The sequence below is a fragment of the Chinchilla lanigera genome, unplaced genomic scaffold (assembly GCF_000276665.1).
Source record: "Chinchilla lanigera isolate Chin_1 unplaced genomic scaffold, ChiLan1.0 scaffold00071, whole genome shotgun sequence".
Lineage (NCBI taxonomy): Eukaryota > Metazoa > Chordata > Mammalia > Rodentia > Chinchillidae > Chinchilla > Chinchilla lanigera.
In genome coordinates, this window is record NW_004955472.1 from 6,898,541 (window position 1) to 6,920,898 (window position 22,358).

The 22,358-nt window shown below is 39.3% G+C and overlaps 1 protein-coding gene across 8 annotated transcripts in view; it reads left to right on the top strand.

The window, feature by feature from the left end:
* The window catches only part of Lingo2 (leucine rich repeat and Ig domain containing 2), a 1,180,631-nt gene that overhangs the window by 1,108,019 nt on the left and 50,254 nt on the right, over window positions 1-22,358 (top strand). For 4 of the 8 annotated variants that reach the window (XR_263554.2, XR_263555.2, XR_263557.2 and 1 more), the window contains one exon: window positions 12,867-13,154. The exons of 3 other annotated variants lie outside the window; for them this stretch is intronic. The gene's annotated coding sequence lies outside the window, so the exon portion shown is untranslated. Of the gene's footprint in view, window positions 1-12,866; window positions 13,155-22,358 lie in introns of those variants that run through there. One more of the 8 variants, XR_263558.2, reaches the window with a different exon arrangement.

Sequence of the window (22,358 nt, forward strand, 5' to 3'; positions counted from 1 at the left end):
AATGCCTGATATGTTTGGCACTGAAAATGAGTGCATTAAAGCAGCACTCAACTTGTTTTAAAGCCATTAGATCTGAAAGAAAGAATAAACTACTGATGTGTAGTTCTCCAACAAGGCAAAAAATACGTTTTCATAAAGCCAACTCCTTATGGTTAAATTTAAGATGGCTTAATTTCAGCTTGACACACAGTACATACTCATTAAAGCAAATTGCCTGGCACATAGTAAATGCACAATAAAAATTGGCTCTTGAGATTCAATTAAATAATAGAGAACCATAGTCTGAACAAAAATGTACTTCATGATTTGTTAGGAAAAAATACCTTATGTTTTTTGTTTTTGTTTTTGTTTTTGTTTTCTGGTACCAGGAATCGAACTCACGACATTGTGCTTGCCTGGCAGGCACTGTGCCGCTGAGCTAAATCCCCAGCCCTAGAATACCTTATGTTATAGTCATCAGTGAGTTAAAGCTCAGGAAGAAGCATGGGTCCACACAAAGTCACAGAGTTTTAAGAGGCAGAACTAGGACTGAACTTAATCTGGACTTAGATTCTCTCACTCATGTCAAAAAGAATCACATGTCCAAGTGCTTAATATCCAGGGAATTTTGCCGCAACATAAACGGCATTATATTTCAGCTGGAGTTTTGCTGAATTCTGCAGAGAACAGCTTGACCCTTAATTAACGAGCACATGCACATCTTCAGTGTTTCACATCTGCCAGGTAGGTATAAATGGAGATAATTAGCCTTGGCCTGGAGTGGCCTCAGTATCTCACTCCATTACAGATGTTGCAGAATATTGTCCTGGGCTTTGATTAAACTTTGTATAAAATCAGCAAGAACCATTATATGTCAGAAATAACTGATGGTTTTGCAAAGAATTTTGCTGAATGTGTGTGTGTGGGTCTGCGTGTGAACATTAAATTCTTCTTTGGGAGATTAAATATTCAATGTGCTATATCCCTACACAAGAGATTCTTTGAAACTTGTGTTAACTAAAGCTGAACATAATAGGTAAGTATGTGTATGTGAGGAAATATAAATCAATCTTTTTTGGAAAAAATATGTATTGAGCTTTTTGTTTTTCACCATGTGTTAGATACTGGGGGTAAGTGGTAAAATATATGATTACATCCCTTTTAGTAAGTGATACTCCACACAGCTCCATTTACTTTGTTAACATTCCCTCTCCAAATTTTCCTCTATTACAAAAATAAAGAAAAGGAAAAACAGAAAACTAAATCAAGGGGCTGGGGGTATAGTTCAGTCGTACAGTGCCTACCTGGCAAGCACAAGGTCCTGAGTTTGAATCCTTTCACCTCCCAAAAAAACTAAATCAACTTCGCTTTTCCTCACTGCCTTCTAATGCTTTTCTGTATACATATATGACACCTACAGAATTACTGCAACTACAGTTATTCACTTTTACTTTACCCTGTGTCATTAGAATCGTTTTGCATGGATCACTCTTGCCTCTGTTCTTCTGCAGGAAATCATTCTCACCTCAGTTATAACGTCTACCACTTTGCGCAAGTGCTTCAAGTTTTCCTTCATGTGGTTGTTGCTGCTTCTTTTATCCCCTGCTTGACTGTTTCCATCCACAGGCGTTTTTCTTTGTTCCCCTCATCTTGCACGGGGTATGATGCATAAACATAGCAAATAACTTGTGACTGAATTAACAAAAGTACCTATATTATATTGAGCCAATACATCAGAATTTATGTAGCCACTGTTTCTGTGGCTGACATTTAAATGATTATGGTTTCCAATTTACTCTCTTATTCCCTCTCTTGGGGTTAATATTCAAATATTAGAAAATATGAGCATTTAGGAAGTTCTATAACGTGAGAGCGTTATCAGTAATAGGTAAGGGCAAAAACTAGAGGAGTATTTTCAGTCAACATCCATCAAATCGATGGTGAGTTACTGAGGCCACGCGTGCTATCGTTAACAACCTTTCTGGTCACTTGGCAGAAGCAGAAATGTAAGAGAAACCCATCTGAGTCTCCAGGGCGGGAATTTCCCAGACCCGGGGCGTGGTTCTGCAGAGGTAGAAGTGAAAATACGTGTATGATTTTGGGACAACGGCATCCTTGTGGAAACCGAGAGGCTGGAGGAAGGTGATGGGGAACGAGGACAGTTTTTAAGTGGAAGACAGCTGGCTGAATTGTGTCAGCCACTGAAGCTCATAATATTTTAATATGACAGTACCCACTGCCTACAAAACAAGGCAGATGGCTACAGCACTTTTATTAATATAAAGAAATAATATGTGATCCTGCTTTTCCCCTTCTAAAGTGATTCCCTGTGCGTAGGATTCCTGGGGGGTGGGAAGGACAGCGAGCGTAGCAGGTGCCCCAAGTGCAGTGTGTCTTCTCTGCTGTGTAGTCAGTAGCGTAGCCGTGTTCCTGTATGTTTGGGGCTATCCTTGACACTGTGTGTGCCCCTCGCTCTGTGTAGATCCTTTCATGAGCAGCTGACTTCAGTTCTAAAGATGAGGACACCTTGACACATGGCCTCTGCCGAGCCTTGAGAGAACTGTAAATGTGGAGGACTCAGAGTAACCACGAGAGGGCACCCAGTTTGTTTGCTCTGAGGTGCAGTTCCTTCGATAGTTCATGTACACACACACAAACACACACACACACACAGAATTAATTTCATCCATTCAGTATGTACTTCTTGAATACAAACTATGCTTTGAAGATAAGGCAATATAATAAAATACTCATTTGAATAAAACATATTCTATAAGGGAAACCATGCAATCAAAAAATGAGCAAATAATGCACTATAGCATTGCAGGTAGTGAGAGGGACTTTAAACAAAAATAAATCAGAGGAGAAGAGAGGAGGATAAGTGCACCTGTTGGTGGAAGTGCTGAACTTAGAGACTAAACCACACAAAGATCTTGGAAAAAGTTTTCCAGGCAGACAAAAGAGAGATTGCAAGTGCATTAGGGTGGGAAAGACCTTGACAGCTTTCAACAATATAAACAAATCTGGCAAATTTCAAAATTATCAGTAGAACTGGGTGACCTGACTCTTGTAGATATTACGGGCAGGTATAAGGCCCGGGTTGGTAAACAAATGCTGAGGAAAATGACAGAAAGCTGTTACTATCATCCGGGTAAGAGACAATTATGCCTCTCACTGCATGAGAATGGTTAGCAGTGAGAGTCATAAGAAAGACAGTTTTTCAGTTTAGGAGAGAGTAAACCATTTAGTTGTTGACCAGCATCAATAGAGTTGAATGGACAGGGCATAAGAAAGACAGGAATTAAGGAAAATCTGGACTGTCACCCTAAGCAGTTGGGCGAATCACGGTGCCACTTAGAGAGGTCGAAAAAGCTGGCAAAGAAGAGATGAGAGGGAAGTCAGTTGGTGTCTGTCTGTTCTGTGTCCTTACACAGAACACCTCTTGTTGGACACATGAAGAGGTTTGCAGAGTCATACTTCAGAGGCTGAAATCCAAGCTGGCAGTCACTCCATCTGGCCACCTTCTGTTGAGGGATGTCTTGGCTACATCATAACATAGCGAATGGTATGACATGATAGGAAAGCACGCCACAGGAACAAAGGGCACACGTGAAAGCCTCAGACAGCAAGAAAGGGAGCAGGAGACCAGCGAGGACTAGGTACACTTCTTTGGAACAATCCCTGGCCAGGGCAACCAACGCCGAACTGCTAGAACTGTGTTCATCCTTTCCAAGAGTGGTGCTTCATGATCTGATCACCTTCCACTAGACCGCTAGCTCTCAAAGATCTTCCACCTCTTAACACCGCCGATGGGGATCAACATCCTAGCACATGGGCCTTCGGGAGAGCAAACACAGCAACTGAATTTGAAGAATTTTTATGCTCAGAGTCTAGATGAAGCTGGGCACCTCGTTCCGTAGGTTCATTATGATTCTACATGATTTTACTGGATTCTCCTAAGGCCATCATCTCAGACACATAATATCATTCATGTAAGACACCAGAGTTGCCATTTTTTAGCTCTAGTATTCCCGTGGCTATGATTTATCGTACAATGTGAAATGAACAGTTTCAGGCCAAACATCTTGTTTATTTACCCAAACAGTACTGTAGAGTTATGATGTCGGTTGTTTTGGCATGGCCCACACAAAGCGAAAAGTGAGGTTCCAATCCACAGTTAAACAGATTTCATAGAGAAATTGTTCCCTGGCTACAAGAATACTCAGTCACTTAGCAAGTGTTTATCGTTCAGATTAAACATTAGTAACTACATATTAAGAAGGAATGGCAGGGGAGAAAATTGACCCATTTTAAAAGTCACTTTCCTTTATCCTCCTCAGGACCCTTTAAGACAGGTTTTTGACCTCAAGTAGAAGACTGTGATGTAGCAAGATTAATAATGGCCCCAGGCTCACAAACACGATGATAATTACTGACACTGAATGAAATGTATGAGCTACTCTGCTCACCATTTCTCCAAAGATAATAGCATGAACAGCAGGTCTCTCTCACCCTGAATAGGGACAGTGCTGTGCAGGAAGCCCTCATCCTGGTGGGCAGTGAGGGAAGTGCTTCCACTCAATTTTTTTATTTCTCTACATCTTACCATCCCCTAACTCCTTTCCCCGTGGTTTAAAAAAACATGTCTTAAATGATTTTTAACATGGTGAATACAGAGTTTATATTTTTATCATTTGGAAAATAATTTGAGTCTTTATGAAGAAAATGCTCAAAGACAAAACCTTCCTTGATGCTCCATCCACAGCTTGCTGGTGTCTACCTTCCTGTCCAACTCCAACCTGCATCCCACTCTTTTCTGCACATTCTTGTAAAAGGTGGAGGGAAGCCCACAGGCTTCCTGACCTGTCAGAGGCTTTCAGTAAATATTGTTGAATGAATAATTGCTCCCCCACTCCTAGACACATCGGATAAGTTATATCTAAACCTTCACTATATGGTCTGAGATATTGAACTCACCCCTGCACTGGCTGGAAAGAACCTACCTCTTCTACTACTACTTCCAGGGTTATAGATGTTGATTTTTAAAATAATCCTTTCCTCCTTATCTGTCACTTCTCAGTTCTTTCTCTTCTTCACTTTCTTCTCAGTTCTTTTCTACTGATGGATGGTAATCTGGGGAAGAGGGTAATGTCAATACAAGGTGTCCCATGGCATAGGTAATGCGCTAGCTCCTTCTGTGTTCTCCCTTGGGCTGCTTTCTTTTCTTCTGTCTGTCTGTCCATCTGCCTGTCTCTGTCTCTGTCTGTCTGTGTCTCTGTCTCTTTCTCTCTCCCTGCCTCCTGCTCCCTCTCTGTCTATCCCTCCCCCTCTCTCTCTGTCTCTCCCTCCCCTCACTCCCTCTCTGTCTCTTTCTCTCCCCTCGCCAGCTCTAGTCCAAGCCTTGTGCTTGATAATTCTTTCTGAACCACTTTTCTCAGTGGCTCGTCATTCACCACCAAGAAAAATAGTATCTTCCCCAACACTGCAGTTCCTTCCTGAGAGGAATTTCTGAGAATAAAATTGTCTCCTCTATTATAAATATGGTTGTGAGTTTCCCAGTGAGAAGTTTCTCAGGTTGGAGAGGGAATTGGAAATTCTCAGTTCCAGTCAGTCAGAATAACAAAAGAACAAGTTCGGTTTGATTTTACCATCCACTCCTCACCACTGCAATTTTCACTCACTGCACTCTGTCTGCACCTGGTGCCTTACCCAGCTTTCTTCCATGCTGTCTCCTGAATATTCAGGATGGCTTACAGGTGTTGGAAAATTACAAGGAGATTTCGTACATATAACTATCATTTTTGTTCAACCAATACAGCAACAGTAATCATAAAGGTAATAATAATAAACACATTGAAAATCATATTTGCCACCTACTGTATTCTTTATATTGTGCTAAATTCTTTATCATATTTTACCAATAAGTACCCATCACAGTCCTGGAAGTTAGGTATTACCATCCACAAGTTATTCATAAAGAAACAAAGTGCTAAGGAGTTGGTATAATTAATTTACCCAAAGATAAAGAGCTGACTAGTCAACAACATAGAATTTGTCCAGGCTTTCTGGACTCCAAGATACTCTAGTATCTTATCTGCATTTGAAAACAAGTGGGGAAAATTGGGTATATTCTAACCTTTTATGTTGAATGAAGAGTGTGGATTTTATGATTGGTGACTTGCTAAATTTTGGAATACTATTTTTTTTTACAAAACACAAACCTCAATTTTTTACTCAGTTCAGCTGATATAAAATTGTATTTCATGTATGTACATGCACAGATGCACACACACACATACACACACACACAACCCTATACACATACATACTCCAACTTTAAGGGAAACATAGAACTATAAAACCTGTATAAATCATCTGAAAATGTGTATATGGATAACTGACACTTAAAACTATTATATTTATAACTTTTTCTGAATTTAAAACTAGACAAAAATATGAAATAATTATATTAAATGCCTAAAACACCATTTAAATGAATACCCTATTGGAATACTATTTTGACTCACTAAAATTATCATGCATTCACATCAAAACAGATTCAGAATCAAAAAATGGGAGAAAGATAAACACATGTTGTATATGCACATCACACACAGCTGATGTGTGAGACAGTGGTCCGGAAAGGTAGGACGTGGCTGCAGACGCTCCCTCCCCTCTTTCAGAAAGACCATCGTGACTGTCCTGTGGTCTTATTTCCATGCATTCATCACCCCTCAGCTGTCAAACTAAAATAACTTCAATAACACTCGTATGCTTAGTCTCTCTCTTTAATCAGCAATACTCCAGTTTTCCTGTTAAAGAGCTCCACTGTATCTGTCATTTATCTTATAATTAGTCCTTCATTCTTTTCTCCTTCCCAACCCCCACAATGCTAAGTACCGCTGAGTGACCTTGCACTAGCCGTTTAGGTATTTCTTCACTCATAAAATGGGAATAATACTAATTTCACATGTAGGGCATTTACAAGATTTTAAAAAATAAACAATGAATACAAACTGGTTGGCACAGTCAGTCTCAGTAAATGCCCATCTCCTCCTCCCTCACTCTTCTGCTAGGATATAAAATTCAGCAGGACAAATCTAGCTATGACCTGTAATCCAGAGCTACAAACAAAAAAGTGAATTAAATATTTTGCCTGTTGATTCAGCGTTCTATGGTAGAATTCCTAGAACACCTTCATTCAGAAACAGCCAAGTCCTGTCTGTATTGCTCCCAGAGCACAAAGCTTGTGTTTAGTAACTGCCTGCTTCAGCCTCCGGAAGAACTGGGGCAATGCAAGCGCGTAGTATCTCGCGGCTAGTTGATGGCTTGTACCCAGGTTTTCTTTTCAATCTAGAATCAATGCCGTGTGCCCTGTCCCACTTCTCTCCCACTCCCTCGCGATGCTTCTCTTCTGTGGAGCGCACACCTGCTTCAAGCGACTGGCAGGCTCTTCAGTCTGTGCACTTATGGCAGAGGACATGGGGCTGGCTGTTTTGGTGGGGTAACAGCTGTACTATCGACTAATCCTTAGTTGTTAGCATTTGGAGTAATGGAGACTTTAAACTGCATTCATTTTCCATAACTCAGTGGTAATATCTGTACCCATGGCTCAGAAATTATTACTTCATTTTCTGTGAGAAAAGCGTTGTATTCATATACATCTTCATTGATAGGCCATTATCTATGAAGATATTTCAAGGACTACCGGAATTTATTTTATAAGAAATTATAATTTATAAGTGTTGTGTGTTTTCAGGTGTTCAGTCTATGGAGAGGAAGGCAGGAAACCAGAGGAGGACAAAGTAGGAAGGACAGTGTGTGCGTGGCAGCTACAACCGGCTAATGACATCTGCGCACCACTTCCGTATTTATGAAACACCTCTGCATACATTTTCTCACTTGCTTTACTCAACTGTCGTGTGAGGTTGATATTATGATTAACCTTAATTTACTGATAGGAAGCGGAAGCTAAGCGTATTTAAGGGACTTGTCCAAAATCACAAAGCTGAGACTGAGATTCCTATCTAGGTTCTCTGCTTTCAGAACAAATCTCGAACTAGGATGGTAGAGTGATTAAAGATACATCTTCTTTATAATGACTGCTCAGCATAATATCACTGTTTTGCTGCTTACTAGCTATGTGAGCTAAGTAAACCAGGTCACTTAACATCTCTGTACCTCAGCTTCCCACCTGCCAAATGGGATGAAGAAACAACTACATGTGATTGTTAGGGGAATAGAGGTGATTCATGTAAGGTTCTTAGAACAGAAACTAGTATATAGGGAGCATGTAACAAGTGTCAGGTATGCATTCATGTGTGTGTTTATGTGTGACTTTGTATACATTTTCACTACAAAAAATTCACATTTCTGGAATTCTCTCATTATTAGCCCCTGAAGCACATTTCATTTCCTTTCTAGTGGCAGTCTGATTATAGGTTATTTGTGATGTATTTATGAGCAGATTGGGAACATGCATGAGACCAGCCTTTAGGGAGCAAAGTCCCAATGCTTACAGGAAAAATCGACAAAATTTTGACCTCTAACATAATCTTCATTAAAATTCTTGTCAGATAAAATCCCCACACTTCAGGGCTGACTGTCACCACAGCCTTGTTTGAATATAATGCAGGCTGTAATTTAAAATTTCTTGAAGGAAGGAAGTTGCAGGTTGTACAGAGAGTCTGGATCAAACGGAAGGGGAGGCTCAGCGTCTGCACTCTGCACGAAGCAGGGCATCAGGCGGTGTGTCTTTTGAGTTCTTTCACAGTCACTTTCATTGATTAAACTTCATAGTATCTAACGTGGCGTGTGTTGCTTGGATATCTAAAATCGTCCTTTGAATAAAGCGAGGACACTCAACCCAAAGAGTCAGAAAGTGGGAAATTTCATGAGATGGTGTATTTGCTTTAGAGATGTTAACATCCAAGCGAATAACCTGAGCCTTATCAGGTGTTAGGGTCACTCGTGCTGAATTCAATCATTTGACTTGGAGGTGCCAGCTTTGACTTTCTGACCCTTCAGTAATCTAGACAGACAGGAGAGTCTGCGCTCTGAACAAGACAGGAGCAACAGCCCAGGGCCCTCCGGCCTGGGGGAAGTGTGATGCTGCTTGCTCGTGCAGGGACTTTTCCTTGTCAGCCTCATTATTTATCCTTTTCATCATCATTTGAACAAAGCTGTTATATAAAATAACCCTCTTTCTGCCTCTGAGAAACAGTGCAGGGTTGCAGAAATAACATAAATTTATAGGTCAGAAAAAAACAGGGTCTACATGAGGCCCTGTTTGGCTTTTTATTACCCGTGTCATAATAGGCAAGTCTATTTCCATTCCCTTATCAGGTAAAGGGTATGATGCTACCATGTGAAGAGATATGAGGAAGTGTTTGGCACCTAGCGTGTGCATAAATGTTAATTCTGAGCAAGGCAGAGAGGAGGAAAAGCAGAATACAAGAGAATTAACTAGCTTTTAGAGAGACTGGAACTTCTGGAAAAATACAGATGGGTGTCTGACTTGATAATAAAATTTTAATTTGACTCAGATCAATAGAAAGCCCTATGTGTGGACTAGAAATACATACTCATCAGCAATCCCAAGGAAAAATCTATGAGGGTTATTTCCCTTCATTAAAGAGCAATGTAAATATTGGTCAGCTCTCTTGATTGACCGTGGTTTGCTTTCATACATTAGACTTCAGTTCTGCACAGAGGGCACAAATCTTCCAATTACCTTCGGCTCATACTTCATTATGTCATGTTAGAAGCTAAACATGAACACAGACTCCTCACTGAGAAGACGCGCCACGCACAGAGTTCTTCTACCTCTCTGTCCCCTAAGCTGCCCGAGACCATGTCTGACCTGCACCAGGGCCGAGGCGGTATCTTCACCCATCCCAGACAGTCCAGCCTCTCACACACGAAACCAGGGCAACCGCGAGACAAGGCAGCCGAACAGCTGCTTCACTGAGCACCAGAAATAAACAGCACACTCGCTAATGACAAAAGGACTCTTAGGCCTGATGACACAGGAGTGCTGGGAAAATGCCAAGGCAAACATCTGTTCTTGCATAAAGATGGCTAAAGGCATGTTAATCGCCTTGTTAGTGGTGGTCAAAACATCGAAGACATTCCTTGCAAAGGCACTGGCAATGCATCCCGTCTCTGGAAAGTGAAAGCATGAATACTGTTGAATAAAATACTGATGCTTAGGGGCTGGGGATTTAGCTCAGCGGCAAAAGCGCCTACCTGGCAAGCGGAAGGTCGTGAGTTCGGTTCCCGGTACCGGAGAAAAACCAAAAAAAAAAAAAATATATTGATGCCTAGAATCCTGGATGGTTTGTCCTCAGTGACCATGTCTCTGTGGAAAAGGAACTTTGAAGGGCTAGATTTAACCTGCAAAGTGAGTTGTTAATTAAATATTTTCGTGCTAGTTCATTGATGAGGAAATCAATCAATAACTGGTGTATGAGGCAGAGTTTACTAGAGAAACAAAGTTAATGTAAGATATACAAATACAGAAGGATTTACAAGACAGGCTTACAGTGGCCACACACAGAGTCCGGCGTGGAAGAGTGCAAAGGGCCGTCTGTGGGGTGGAGACCCGAACGATCTGGTCAAAGGCCTGGAGCTCACTGCAGTGTCCCGTGCGTGTCCCTGTCTGGAGTCTGAAAGGTCTGGGCAGGAAGGCTGCAGAGTCTTCACTGAAGCTAGGAGGTGGTGTCCAAGGTAAAGATGGAGACTGGAGCACCTCTGAAGAAACAGAAGTGAGCCCTCCCTCTGCGTTTCCCTTGCACTCCATTCAGGTGACACGCCTATTTGCCGGTACCTCTCACACCCACGGTGACTCTTCAGTCTTTGGTAAAGCCCCTCATTCACACCAGGGACAATGCTGATCTGATTTAATTGGGTGTTTCTTAGGCAAGCTGATGCATCAGGTAACTATCACAACCGGCATCGAGAGGTACTTCTCATCCCATGAGTTTGAGGGCCTTATGGGGAGGACTGTGCCTTTCTCAATTTGTTCAAATTGGCGTCATCGCTACACATTGCTTCTTCTGACTTGACGCAGACCCTTACTTTTCACCTTTGCCTCTCAATATTCAGGCAAAATTCTTGCCACCAAGTAAAGTGGGAGCTAAGCATTCTGAATACTGGTATTGGAAACAGCTGCTCTATACCTCAGGTTCTGTACCTTTCATGTATCAACACAGAATGGGAATGCAGTCCAGCCTCCTTAATTTTAGACAGATGGTAACTACCCACATGAGATGCAATTCCTCCTCTTTGAAACATAAAATGGCACTGATTGTCATCAGTTTTAATTTACATGAATGGCTTATCTCCTTTAGTTATGGGCAAGATTTTTTTTTTCCTTTACAAGCCTTTGTCCTTCCATTGCTCACCACAGAAAAGCTTTTGTTTTTATTTCTGTGATTGATATCAGAGGATCAAAGTAGAATATTCTTTCACATGTGAGCAGTATTGCAGAGGTGAGCTAGAGGAGAGTGAATCAACGATTGTGCTTTCTGTACAGGTTATTTAATTGTACGTCTATTTTCTTTTTCATGCCGGTAGCATACTAGCTGCAGGAGAATATTAAACAATATAATGTAACATTCACAAGGTAATTTAAAAATGGATCACTTATTAATATTACTCAAAATATATGTTTAAATATGAAATTGTTGAATCCTAAAGACCACCCAATTTAACCAGTTTATATTAAAACAGAGAGAGGGGATGTGGCAATCCAGCCTGTGATAGTTAATCTTGATTGCCAACATGACTGGCTTGGGAGTCACCCAGGAGATTAGTAGAACTCGTTTGTGGTTGTTGTCTGGGAAGCCATGTCAGCTGAACCTTGGGGACTACGTCTTGTCTCTGGCCCCTTCCTCTCTGCCTCCACTTACAATCTTTTCTATCTCCTGACCATCGTAAGTTGTGTACATTTCTCTACCACGCCCTTCCATCATGATTCCTCTGCTTTGGAGCCTACGAACCATGACTGAAAACTCTGAAATCAGAAGTCAAGATAAACTCTTTTTCCTTTAAATTGTTTATGTCAGGCATTTTTTCCAGCAATGGAAATGTGATTAATACACTCAAGATTACCAGGTAAATCAATGAGCAAGAATGTACTGACCCTAGTTCTCTCTCCTTCACTATGTTTTTCATATACATTAAACTCTTAGGAAACTAAAATGAGATAGATGCTAGCAACTGAGGAGACTGAGAGTGGAGACTATGGACAGCAAATAGAAGTCAGGATGGCAAACCCTCACAGGACAGCGGCTACCGGCATTGCACTGCTGATCCATCTGACCCTCAGCCCTCACACCCTCAGCCTGGAAGTCAGCTCCACCCATGCCAACCAACATGACCATGCCAACCGGTGCACAAAAAGGAGCATATTAACTAATTTTGGTTTAACAATCTGATGAGGTTTAGAATACGATTAACACTAAATTCCAGTGCTATCACCAACTAGCTCTGTGATTTTGAAAAGTAATTTAAATTTCCTGAAAGTCAGACTTTTTATAAAATAAATTCTAGGTTCCTCTCAAGTGTTACATGATGTATGTAAAGTGCTTATCATAGTACATGGAACACAGTAAGTTCTCAATTAATGGTATTGACCCAGTGGTCCAAAGAATCACTCACTTTTCTGCTGTTTCCACTTTCAAACCTTTCAGAATTATATATGGTAAAATGTCAGAGGGGAGTGTTTTATAGAACTATCTGATGGTATCTTAGGCTGTGGGGCTAGAGTGTATACTAAATTTCAATGTAAATTTGTCCAGAAAATACTTTCATTCATTCAGCCTGCTATAACACAATATCATAGGTTGTGTGACTTATACATAATAGAAATTTATCTCTCACAGTTCAGGAGGCCAGGAAAGTCCCTGGAAGAAAGAGTAAGGAGAAGATTCTGTTTTATGGCTCAACGATGGCGTCTTCTCCCTGTGTCCTCACCTGCTAAGAAGAGGAGGGGCAGCTCTCTAGAATCTCCCTTATGAGGACACGAACCCCATTCTGATTTCACTACTTCTCAAAGACCCCACCTACTAATATCATCACGCTGGGAGTTAGAACTTATGGCAAGAACTCTGGAGGAACACAAACATTTAGCCTGTAACAAGCCCCCGTTTAGAAATAAATCTATGTGTTGGAACCTGTACTGCTCATTTTTATATGCTCAAAGGCCCTCCAAGGCATTAGTTGCAGTGAATTACAGTTCAGCTAACAATGGCTTATTTCTAGTCAAAGAAGCCTGAAAAGTTTTCAGAATTCAGGAATGAATTAATGCGTAGGCTGAGTCTGGACATGAATTGGTCTTACTTCTCAACCGAGAAGCAAAGGGGACAAAGGTCAAACAACCCATACAACATAGTCAGGTCTGAGAGGCTCCTATAGCAGATGTCTTGTCCAGTGACACCGAGGGAAAGGGACTTAAAGCAGCCGAGGACACATTTGACTGAACCAAAACTGATGTTTTCATCAAAGCTTACAGTGGCTTGTCCTCAGAGCCTAAATGTGGGACAAATGCTTGCTCACTCTCTTAATGCCAGGTCACCCTTTGAATTGGTTTTCTTTTCTGGCAAGCACTGTGCCACCATAAGATTGTCAGACATTCACCTTTGATGGTGATATTCAGGCTCCCGTGTGATCGGGAAGACAGGTCCTATAATAACTTTATATATTTCACTAACACAGTTGTAAAAGAATTAAAAGGTGTGTGGTGGTAGTGCTGCTGTTTGTTATACTCTCACTCCCTTTTTCTTTCCAATAAAGCTTGTCTTCTGAGGATATGCAGTCAAGAGCTCTCCCTAGAATACCATCATTTGCAGTAGATGCTCCTGAATAGTTTATTCTTATTTATACTACTAGCCAGGGAGTCATGGTATCCTGGGAAAGTGCAAAAGATAATTTTCTTCTGAGGAGAGAAGGGTAAGCCACAGGAAAAAATTCTTGGGGACCGTTTGAGTACTCTGTGTCCTGAAATAATGAAGTAGTCATCCAGAAGCGTGTGACTATTCCCAGCAGTTAAAGCTTTCTTCTTTGTGTGGGAGGTGTAGCTCTCAGATACTCAGCCTTAGGAGTCACTATGAAATGCCTCCCCCGTCTTCTCTCTACGTTCTGTGGTTGTGAGCGTCTTTTCTCCCTTCTGCTCTTTTATTGAGGGAGAAAAAAGTGTAGATGAAGTCTAAATTTTAGCATGATGCCTGAAGTCTATTTCCATGAATACTGCATAATTATTGAGGGATAGAATCTTATGAATTTTCAGGTGTTTGCTTCTGGTTCATTTTTTCCCATCTGCAAAAAAGTCAATTGAAACAGAAGTCTTTGTTGCTGCCTTAGCGGAATCTTCTCATGGGATTTCTCACAGAGACTTATGTGCTTGGAACCTAACTTAGATCAAAACCTACACAGAAGGTTCTGTCAAGTATCGAGGGAGTGGTCCTGCTCATAACATATTCCCGTCACAAAACTATGTTTCCTAGCTAGGCTGACTGCCAGCCCAGAATCCACTCAACAGGGAATAGCATAAAGGATATAAAATTTAAATTTGCACCTTTCTATAACTTAATGAATCACCTTCTTGAAACTTAATCCCTCAAAAAATTAAGGTGAAATTTTTAGTAGTCCCCTGTTAGAAAACTGAGTCCATATGGTACAGTGGATAAAGGCACAGATGAGAAAGCCAATCCAATTACCAGCGTGTGACATCAGGTACATCTTTACAGCTCTGAGAATTGCTTCATCTATAAAACAAGGACAATAACAGCATCTCCTTCACAGATTCTCTGTGAGGAATAGATGATGTTTCACAGAAAGAACACAACATAGGTCTTGAAATATAAGTTTTAGCTATTATTTTGTTATTAAGCATATCTTAATTCAATCCATTTGGCCTCAAACATTATAATACAGGAAATTCTGGATCTGCCTATGCAGAACAGAAGTTTGATGTAGTCACGACACAAACCATTACAAAGAGAAGAAAGTTCGCTGCTCTGAAAACAAGTCTACTTTCTTCCTCAAAGGCGGATTCGCAGGAAGAGATGTTGAGAACATCCTCCTCCATGGGAACCAAGTGCCTGTGCGTGTGTCCCTCACACGCAGACTCCTGCTTCCTCCGCAGTCTGGGAATGAGGAAGGAAAAGCTCCTTCCCTGCTTTGGTTTACTCCGTTGCTCCAGCATCATTTCATCCACTTCCCTCTCCTTTGGGCAGGTTCACACAGGGTAATTTCATTTTTTTATTTATTTTTAAAAAAGAACTAAGTGATATTTTTTATTTATTTATTTATTTATTTTACTTTCTGCACCACAAGTGGTAGCTTTAATACTTACAGGAAGCTAATTAATAATACTTCAGATAACGTGAGTGTTTTTCTTCTGATACCGGCATTGTCCATCAATTTAAGTCAAATATAGACAGTTCTGTGGAAATAATCAACTCTTTTCATAGTATTAGAAACACTATAAAATCTGCAAACTTGAAGAGGATTAAAGAAAGGCAATTAAGTAGGCTCCTCTGATTTTCTTATCAGGGGAAAATAGTTTTTAGACATGTTTTTGTCCAATTTTTAAATTACTTAGACATTCATAGCTTGTTTGCTGTATAAGAGATCTCTGTCCTAACAAAATCTGAAACGTCATTAAAACGTAGATATGCAATCAATTTATCAAAGCCAGACTTAATTACCTTTTACATTAGCTTTGTGCTTTACAAATGATTTTTTGTCCCTGTTGACCGAGTGAGGTAAGTAGGACAGTGTTAATGTTCCCAGTGGAGAACTAAGAGAATTGAAGGACAAAAAAGTTGAGCGCTATCCATAGTTACCCAGTTAGGGGCTGGGGATTTAGCTCAGTGGCAAAGCACCTGCCTGGCAAGCACAAGGTCATGAGTTCGGTTCCTGGTACCGGAGAAAAACCAAAAAAAAAAAAAAAACCAAAAAACATAGTTACCCAGTTAGTGGCATAAAAGTTTCCTCCTTCCTAGTACCTGTACTATCCCATAGTGCCCATACTACCCCATAGGCAAATACTTTATAAGTAATGTAGGTCATAACAATACTTTCCATCAGTTCCATAATGTGTTATATTCCACATGCAAGGACAACTCCCATTTTTCTGTTAGCCCAGTGAAGAGTGCAACTCAGACATCAAACTATGCATAGCTCCCTTTTTCTCTAACAAGGATTCCACCCATGTGTCTTCATGATAACCAAGCTTAACTACGTGGTGGTTCTGGAAATATACCACACAGATTATGATTCTGCAGGTTTTATTCTGGGTTTTGACTAAGCACACTTTGAGTAAAACCCACAGAAGTGACATTATACCTGGTAATTGATACTAATATGTAGGTATGATAAATAATAATATATTTATAATACACATTAATTTTCTTTCAATACTTAAAATTTTTAAAGTACATACAGGTCAAAATAGAAAAATAAATATAATAACAATTTCACTCCCACTTCTGTCTCCCATCTATCTAGTTCTCTTCCCTGGAGGAGAATGTGATATTTGTATTCTTCCAAAGTTGTTTTAGTCAGGGGCTGGGGATTTAGCTCAGCGGCAAAAGCGCCTGCCTGGCAAGCGCAAGGTCGTGAGTTCGGTTCCCGTACCAGAGAAAAACCAAAAAAAAACAACAACAACAAAAAAAAAAACAAAGTTGTTTTAGTCACATATAGGTAATTATGTTTAAGAATTTTTATTTTTTATGCAAATACAGATCTTCATCTTGAACAAGTTCTAGCTTAGTCAGTCTTCAAATAATTATTTGTCTCCTCTGGATAGAACCTCAACTCTGTTAGAACATAGGAATTTTTACAGTAACCTCAGTGATCTCAAACTTCAGAATGCAGCATCAGATTGACCTGCAAAATTTGCTAAAAACATAGAAAGCCCCTACTCCATTAGGAGAATCCCTAACCTAAGACAATACTTCAAAAATTTGACACTCAGGGCTTAATTTAATTACCTACTCAAAATACATTACCAGTGGCCAAAAAACCCACATCAATATGTGGTATTTACTAGAAACAGATATCATTGTAAGCAACTTTACATACATTAACTTGCTTAAGCCTGCAATACTAGAAGGTGTGCACTGTTATTATCCCATTTTAAGGAGGAAAAACTGCAGGGGATGTGTTAAGTAGCTTCTCCACTTCTGTTCATCCAGGCGCTAAGGGATAGAACCACCCTGATTGCAGAACTCAGGGGCTTAATCATCTGTCTGTGCTGCCTTGCGGCCCTGCAGAGGTGGACGAACAGACGCTTGCTGTCAAAGCACCAGCACTGACTGTGATGTAGAGCCTGTCTCACTGACTGTATAGCTTCCACATGTGAAAATGTGGTAACACAAAAGACAAAGGAGATGTGTTTTATAAGGAAACAACTCTTCTGTTTAACGTATGAAATTTCCTTTAGTTTGCTTTCTTCTGTAGTGGATTGGAGAATTTTTTAGAAGAAAATTAAATATTTTTACTGGTACATTCCAAGCATAAAATTGTACATATTAAGAAGGGGTGCCTGACACAGAAGGGCTGCCACTTTGGGTCCTGCCTGGGCAACTTAGCCCTGCCTCAAAATGAATAATAAAAGCTGGGAATATAGCTCAGTTCAACGGCTTTAAATGTGATTTTCAGTGTGAAAAAGGAAGGGAGGCAGGAGAGCAGGAGAGGGAATGGAAGCGGGACAGGGAGAGAAAGAAGAGGAAGGAAGGAGGGAGGGAGAGAGAAAAGAAAAAAGGAGGGGAGGGTACTAAGTAATATTTTGATACACATATACAGTATGTAATTTAGTTCTGGTTAAACACATTTATCTCCAACATTTATCATTTTATGATGAAAACTTTCGAAATAACTTCTAACTTGTTGAAGTGTACAGTACACTGTTATGTATAATCACCCTCCTTCGCAACAGTGCACCAGAGTTCTCGCTGCTGTTTCTCTGTATCTCACCACTCACCGACGCTCCCCCACCTCACCTCTCTACGCACTTTCCTTTGCCCCTGCGAACCCTCCCTGCATTCTCAGCTTCTTAGAGATCAACTTTTTAAGCCTCTACACACGAATGTGAATATGCAGCACCCGTCTTTCTCTACCTGTCTTATTTGACATTATATAATGATCTTCAGTTCCGTTGTATCATTCTAAATGACAAGATTATAGCCTTTTGTTTTGTTTTGTTTTTTTCTGGTACCGGGAATCGAACTCATGACCTTGCGCTTGCCAGGCAGGCGCTTTGCCTCTGAGCTAAATCCCCAGCCCCTTATAGCCTTTTTATGGCTGAATTGTATTCTAGTAGGTCTGTATACATATTTTCTTTATCCATTTATCAGTTGATGGACGTCTAGGTTGCTTCTATCTCTTACCCATTGTAATAATCCTGATGTGAACACAGGAGTGCATATGTCTCTTTCACATACTTATTTTAGGCCCTTTGAATATATAGTAAGTGAAATTAGTGGCTCATATGGTAGAAGTATCCTTAATGTTTTGAGAAAACTCTATAATGTGTTCTGTGATGGCTGTATTAATTCAAATTACCATTAACAGAGAATCCCTTCTCTCTAAATTCTTCAAAGCACTTGTTATCTTTAGTCTTCTTCATAATTATCTTATTTGGTTCAAATGATATTTCATGGTTTAATTTGCATGATTAGTGATGTTCACCAAGTTTTCATGTACCTGTTCACTATTTGTATGTCCTTTTTTGAAAAATTCCCGTTTAGGTCTATTTTTCACTTTTAAATATTTTTTGGAGTTCCTTATTCCTTATATATTCCGCATATTAACCCCTTGTAAGACGTATAGCTTGCAAATATTTTCATAGGTTGTCTTTGTACTCTGATTGTTTCCTTGGCTGTGCAGAAGCTTTGGTTTAATGTAATTGCATTTGTCTATTTTTACATTAGTTTCTGTGCTTGTGAGGTCTTGTCTAAAAATTTCCTCATTTCAGTTTCCTTTACATATTCTTCAGTAACTTAACTACAAAAACACTATTAATTTAAGTCTTCAATCCATTTGAGTTGATTTTTGTAACTATAAGGGTTGCGTTCTTCTGTATGTGGATGCCAAATTTTCCTAGCACTATTTATTGAAAAGGCTATCTTTTCCTCCAATGTATGGCCTTTGTCAATGGCCAATTGTAGATGCGTGGATTTACCTCTGTTGCTCTGTTCCTTTCCATTGGTCCACATGCCTGTTTTGATGACAATACTATGTTGATTTGATTATTATAGGTTTGTAGTATCTTTTGAAATCAGGTACTGTAACACCTCCTGATTTGGCTATTTGGTTCTTTTGTGTAGTTCCATGCACATTTTAGAATTTTTTCTAGATGTGTGTATAACGTCGTTGCTATTTTGATGGGAATTACACTGAATCAGTACTATGGACATTTTAGCAATACTGGTTTTTCCAATCTATAAACACTGGATACTTTTCAACCTTTCTGTGTGTCTTCTTCGATTTCTTTCATCAATGTCTTATAATTTCTATTATAGAGATCTACCATTTCTTTATCTAAATTTGTTCTTTGGTATTTTATTTTTATTGTATCTATTATAAATGATTTCTATTTCAAATAATTCACTATTAGCATATAGTGATACTACTGATATTTTATGTTGACTTTTCTATCTTGCAACTTTGCTGATTTCATCTACTATTTCTAATAGTTTTAGTGGAGTCTTTTGGATTTTCTATATGTAACATAATGTCATTGCCATCTGCAAACAGTAATATAAACTGCCTCTTTCTAATTTGGATGTCCTTTATAAATTTCTCTTGTCTGGTTGCTCTGGCTAAGACTTCCAGTATTACATCACATAAAAGTGGTAAGAATGGGCATGCTTTCTTTTTGCAGATCTTAGAAAGATTCCAGTCAGTAGAATGTTAGCTACTGACCTACAATAAGTGTGTTTATTATGTTGAAATAGCTTCCTTCTATACATAATTTCTTTAGTGCACATTATCATGAAGTCATTTTGAATAATATCAAAGATTTTTCTGCATGTGTTAATGTGAACATATGGTGTTTGTCCTTCATCCTGGAGGTAGTGAATATGTTTATTGATTTGTGTATACTGTACAATCCTTGCATTACAAGGATGAATCTTATTTGATCATGGTGAGTAATCTTTTAAAGGTACAATTGGATTTGGTTTTCTAGTATTTTGTTGTGGATTTCTATAACTATATTTATTAAGGGTATTGGGTTGTCATTGTTGTAACTTTATTTGGTTATTGTAGAAGGGCAATGCCAGTCCTATAGAATATGACTAGTAGAACTCCTTATTCTTCTATTTTTTAAAATAATTTAAGAACTTGTAATAGCCCTCTTAGAATGTTTAGGACAAGTATGTAGGAGAGCTCTCTAGACCTGGGCCTTTCTCTGATGGGAGACTTTTCATTTCTGATTCAGTCTTGCTACCCTATTGTTGGGGTTTTCTGTTTCTACATGATTCAATCTTCACGAGGTGTGTGTGTTTAGAAATTTCTCCATTGCCTCTAGTCTATCAAATTTGTTCATAATAATCTCTAATGATCTTTATTTTTTTGGTATTACAGAAGACTAATGTAGTAAGGATTTTTTTACCTCCGATTTTGTTGTCTTTCTTTTATAGTCAAGCTAAGGATTTTTAAAAGATGGATACACAGAGCTACCTCTTTGTTTCACCAGTGTTTTGCTCAGCCTCCATTTCATTTATTTCTCATTTAATCTTTATTATTTATAAGCTTTATAAAATTCCATTGATTTTTGGATTTGTTCTTGTTTCTCTAGTTCCTTAAGATTCTGTGGATCATTGTATCATTTCTGGCACCTTACACTGCATATTATAATGTCTTGTTATTTTTCTACTTTTTGATATAGGCATTAGTAGTTATAAAACCTGCCTGTTCTTCCTGTACCTCATGAACTTTGGTGTGTGGTATCTCTGTTTATATTTGTTTCAGGAAATTTTTTAATTTCCTTGATTTCATCTTATTCCATTGTTTGTTCAAAAGTAAGTTATTTAATTTTCAAGGTCTGGGGATATAGCTCAGTGGCATAAGCACCTGCAGGCAAGCGCAAGGTCCTGAGTTCAATTCCCAGTATCAAAAAAAAAAATTTCTTTCATATATTTGAATAGCTTCCAAACTTTGTCTTGATATCCATTTCTAGTTCTATTTCACTGTGGTCAAAAAAGATAACTGACATGACTTCATCTTCTAAAAATTTGTTGAGCCTTGTTTGGTGGCCTGTCATGTAACCTGTCCTGGAAAATTTATCTTGTGCTCATGAGCAATATGTGTTTTCAGCAGCTTTTGGATAGAATGCTCTACAGATCTCTGTTAGGTCCGTCTGGCCTAGGGTGCAGTTGAACTCTGATGTTTCTTTATTGATTTTCTGTTTGGATGAGTTGTCTATTGTTGAAAGTGAGATAGTAAAGTTTCAAACTATTATTGTGTTGGAGTATGTCTCTCACTTTAGGTCTAATGTTTGCTTTTTACATTTGGGTATTTGATTTCTTGTTTATTGTTATTGGTTTATTTATTTATTTTTGTTTTTTTGAGACAGGGTCTCGATATGCAGTTCAGGTTGGCCTTGAGCTCACTTTGTAGCCCAGGCTGGTCTCGAACAGGCAAGGATCCTTCTGCCTCAGCCTCCCAAATGCTGGGATTACAGGCATGCGCCACCACACCCAGCTGACTTATCTATTGTAGTGTTTTTGTTTTAGGATTACTGTGAACCTTTCGAAATATTTTTATATATTCTGTCTTTTAAAATGATTGTGAATCAAAAATGTTCCTAAAGAACAGGAGCAAAAGAAAATATGCTAATAAGAGAAATCTATAGTTGTACAGTTTCTGCAGTTGTGCAGTTTCCTGGATAAAGTATTCTTGGTGGCTGGGCTTCTCTTTCCTTCAGTGCTGTGAAAGTCTCTTGTCACTTTCCCCACACCTGCTTAGAAGGTTGCAGCTGAGAAATCCACAGCCAGGCAAATTGGGATACCCATTTTTATGGGTATCTTCTCTTACAACCTGAGAATCTTCTCTTTATCTTTCACCTTTGAGACCTTGACTGTAAGATGTCCTGGGGTAAATGTGAGTTAAATTGACTGGCAACCTTTGTCCTGCATGTACTTTGATATTTGTATTAAGTTTGAAAATACCTCTGACATTCTAAATCTGTCTTACACTCCATAAACCCATGTGTTTGTTCTTTTCTTGAAGTTCCTAGCTCTCATAAGTGTCCATTTTTATTCTCTGGGTGTATTTTCAAAGAGCCCTGTCTTCAGGTTCACTAAATTTTTCTCCTCTTTGTTGAACACTACCATTAATGCCTTCTATCACATTTTAAATTTCAC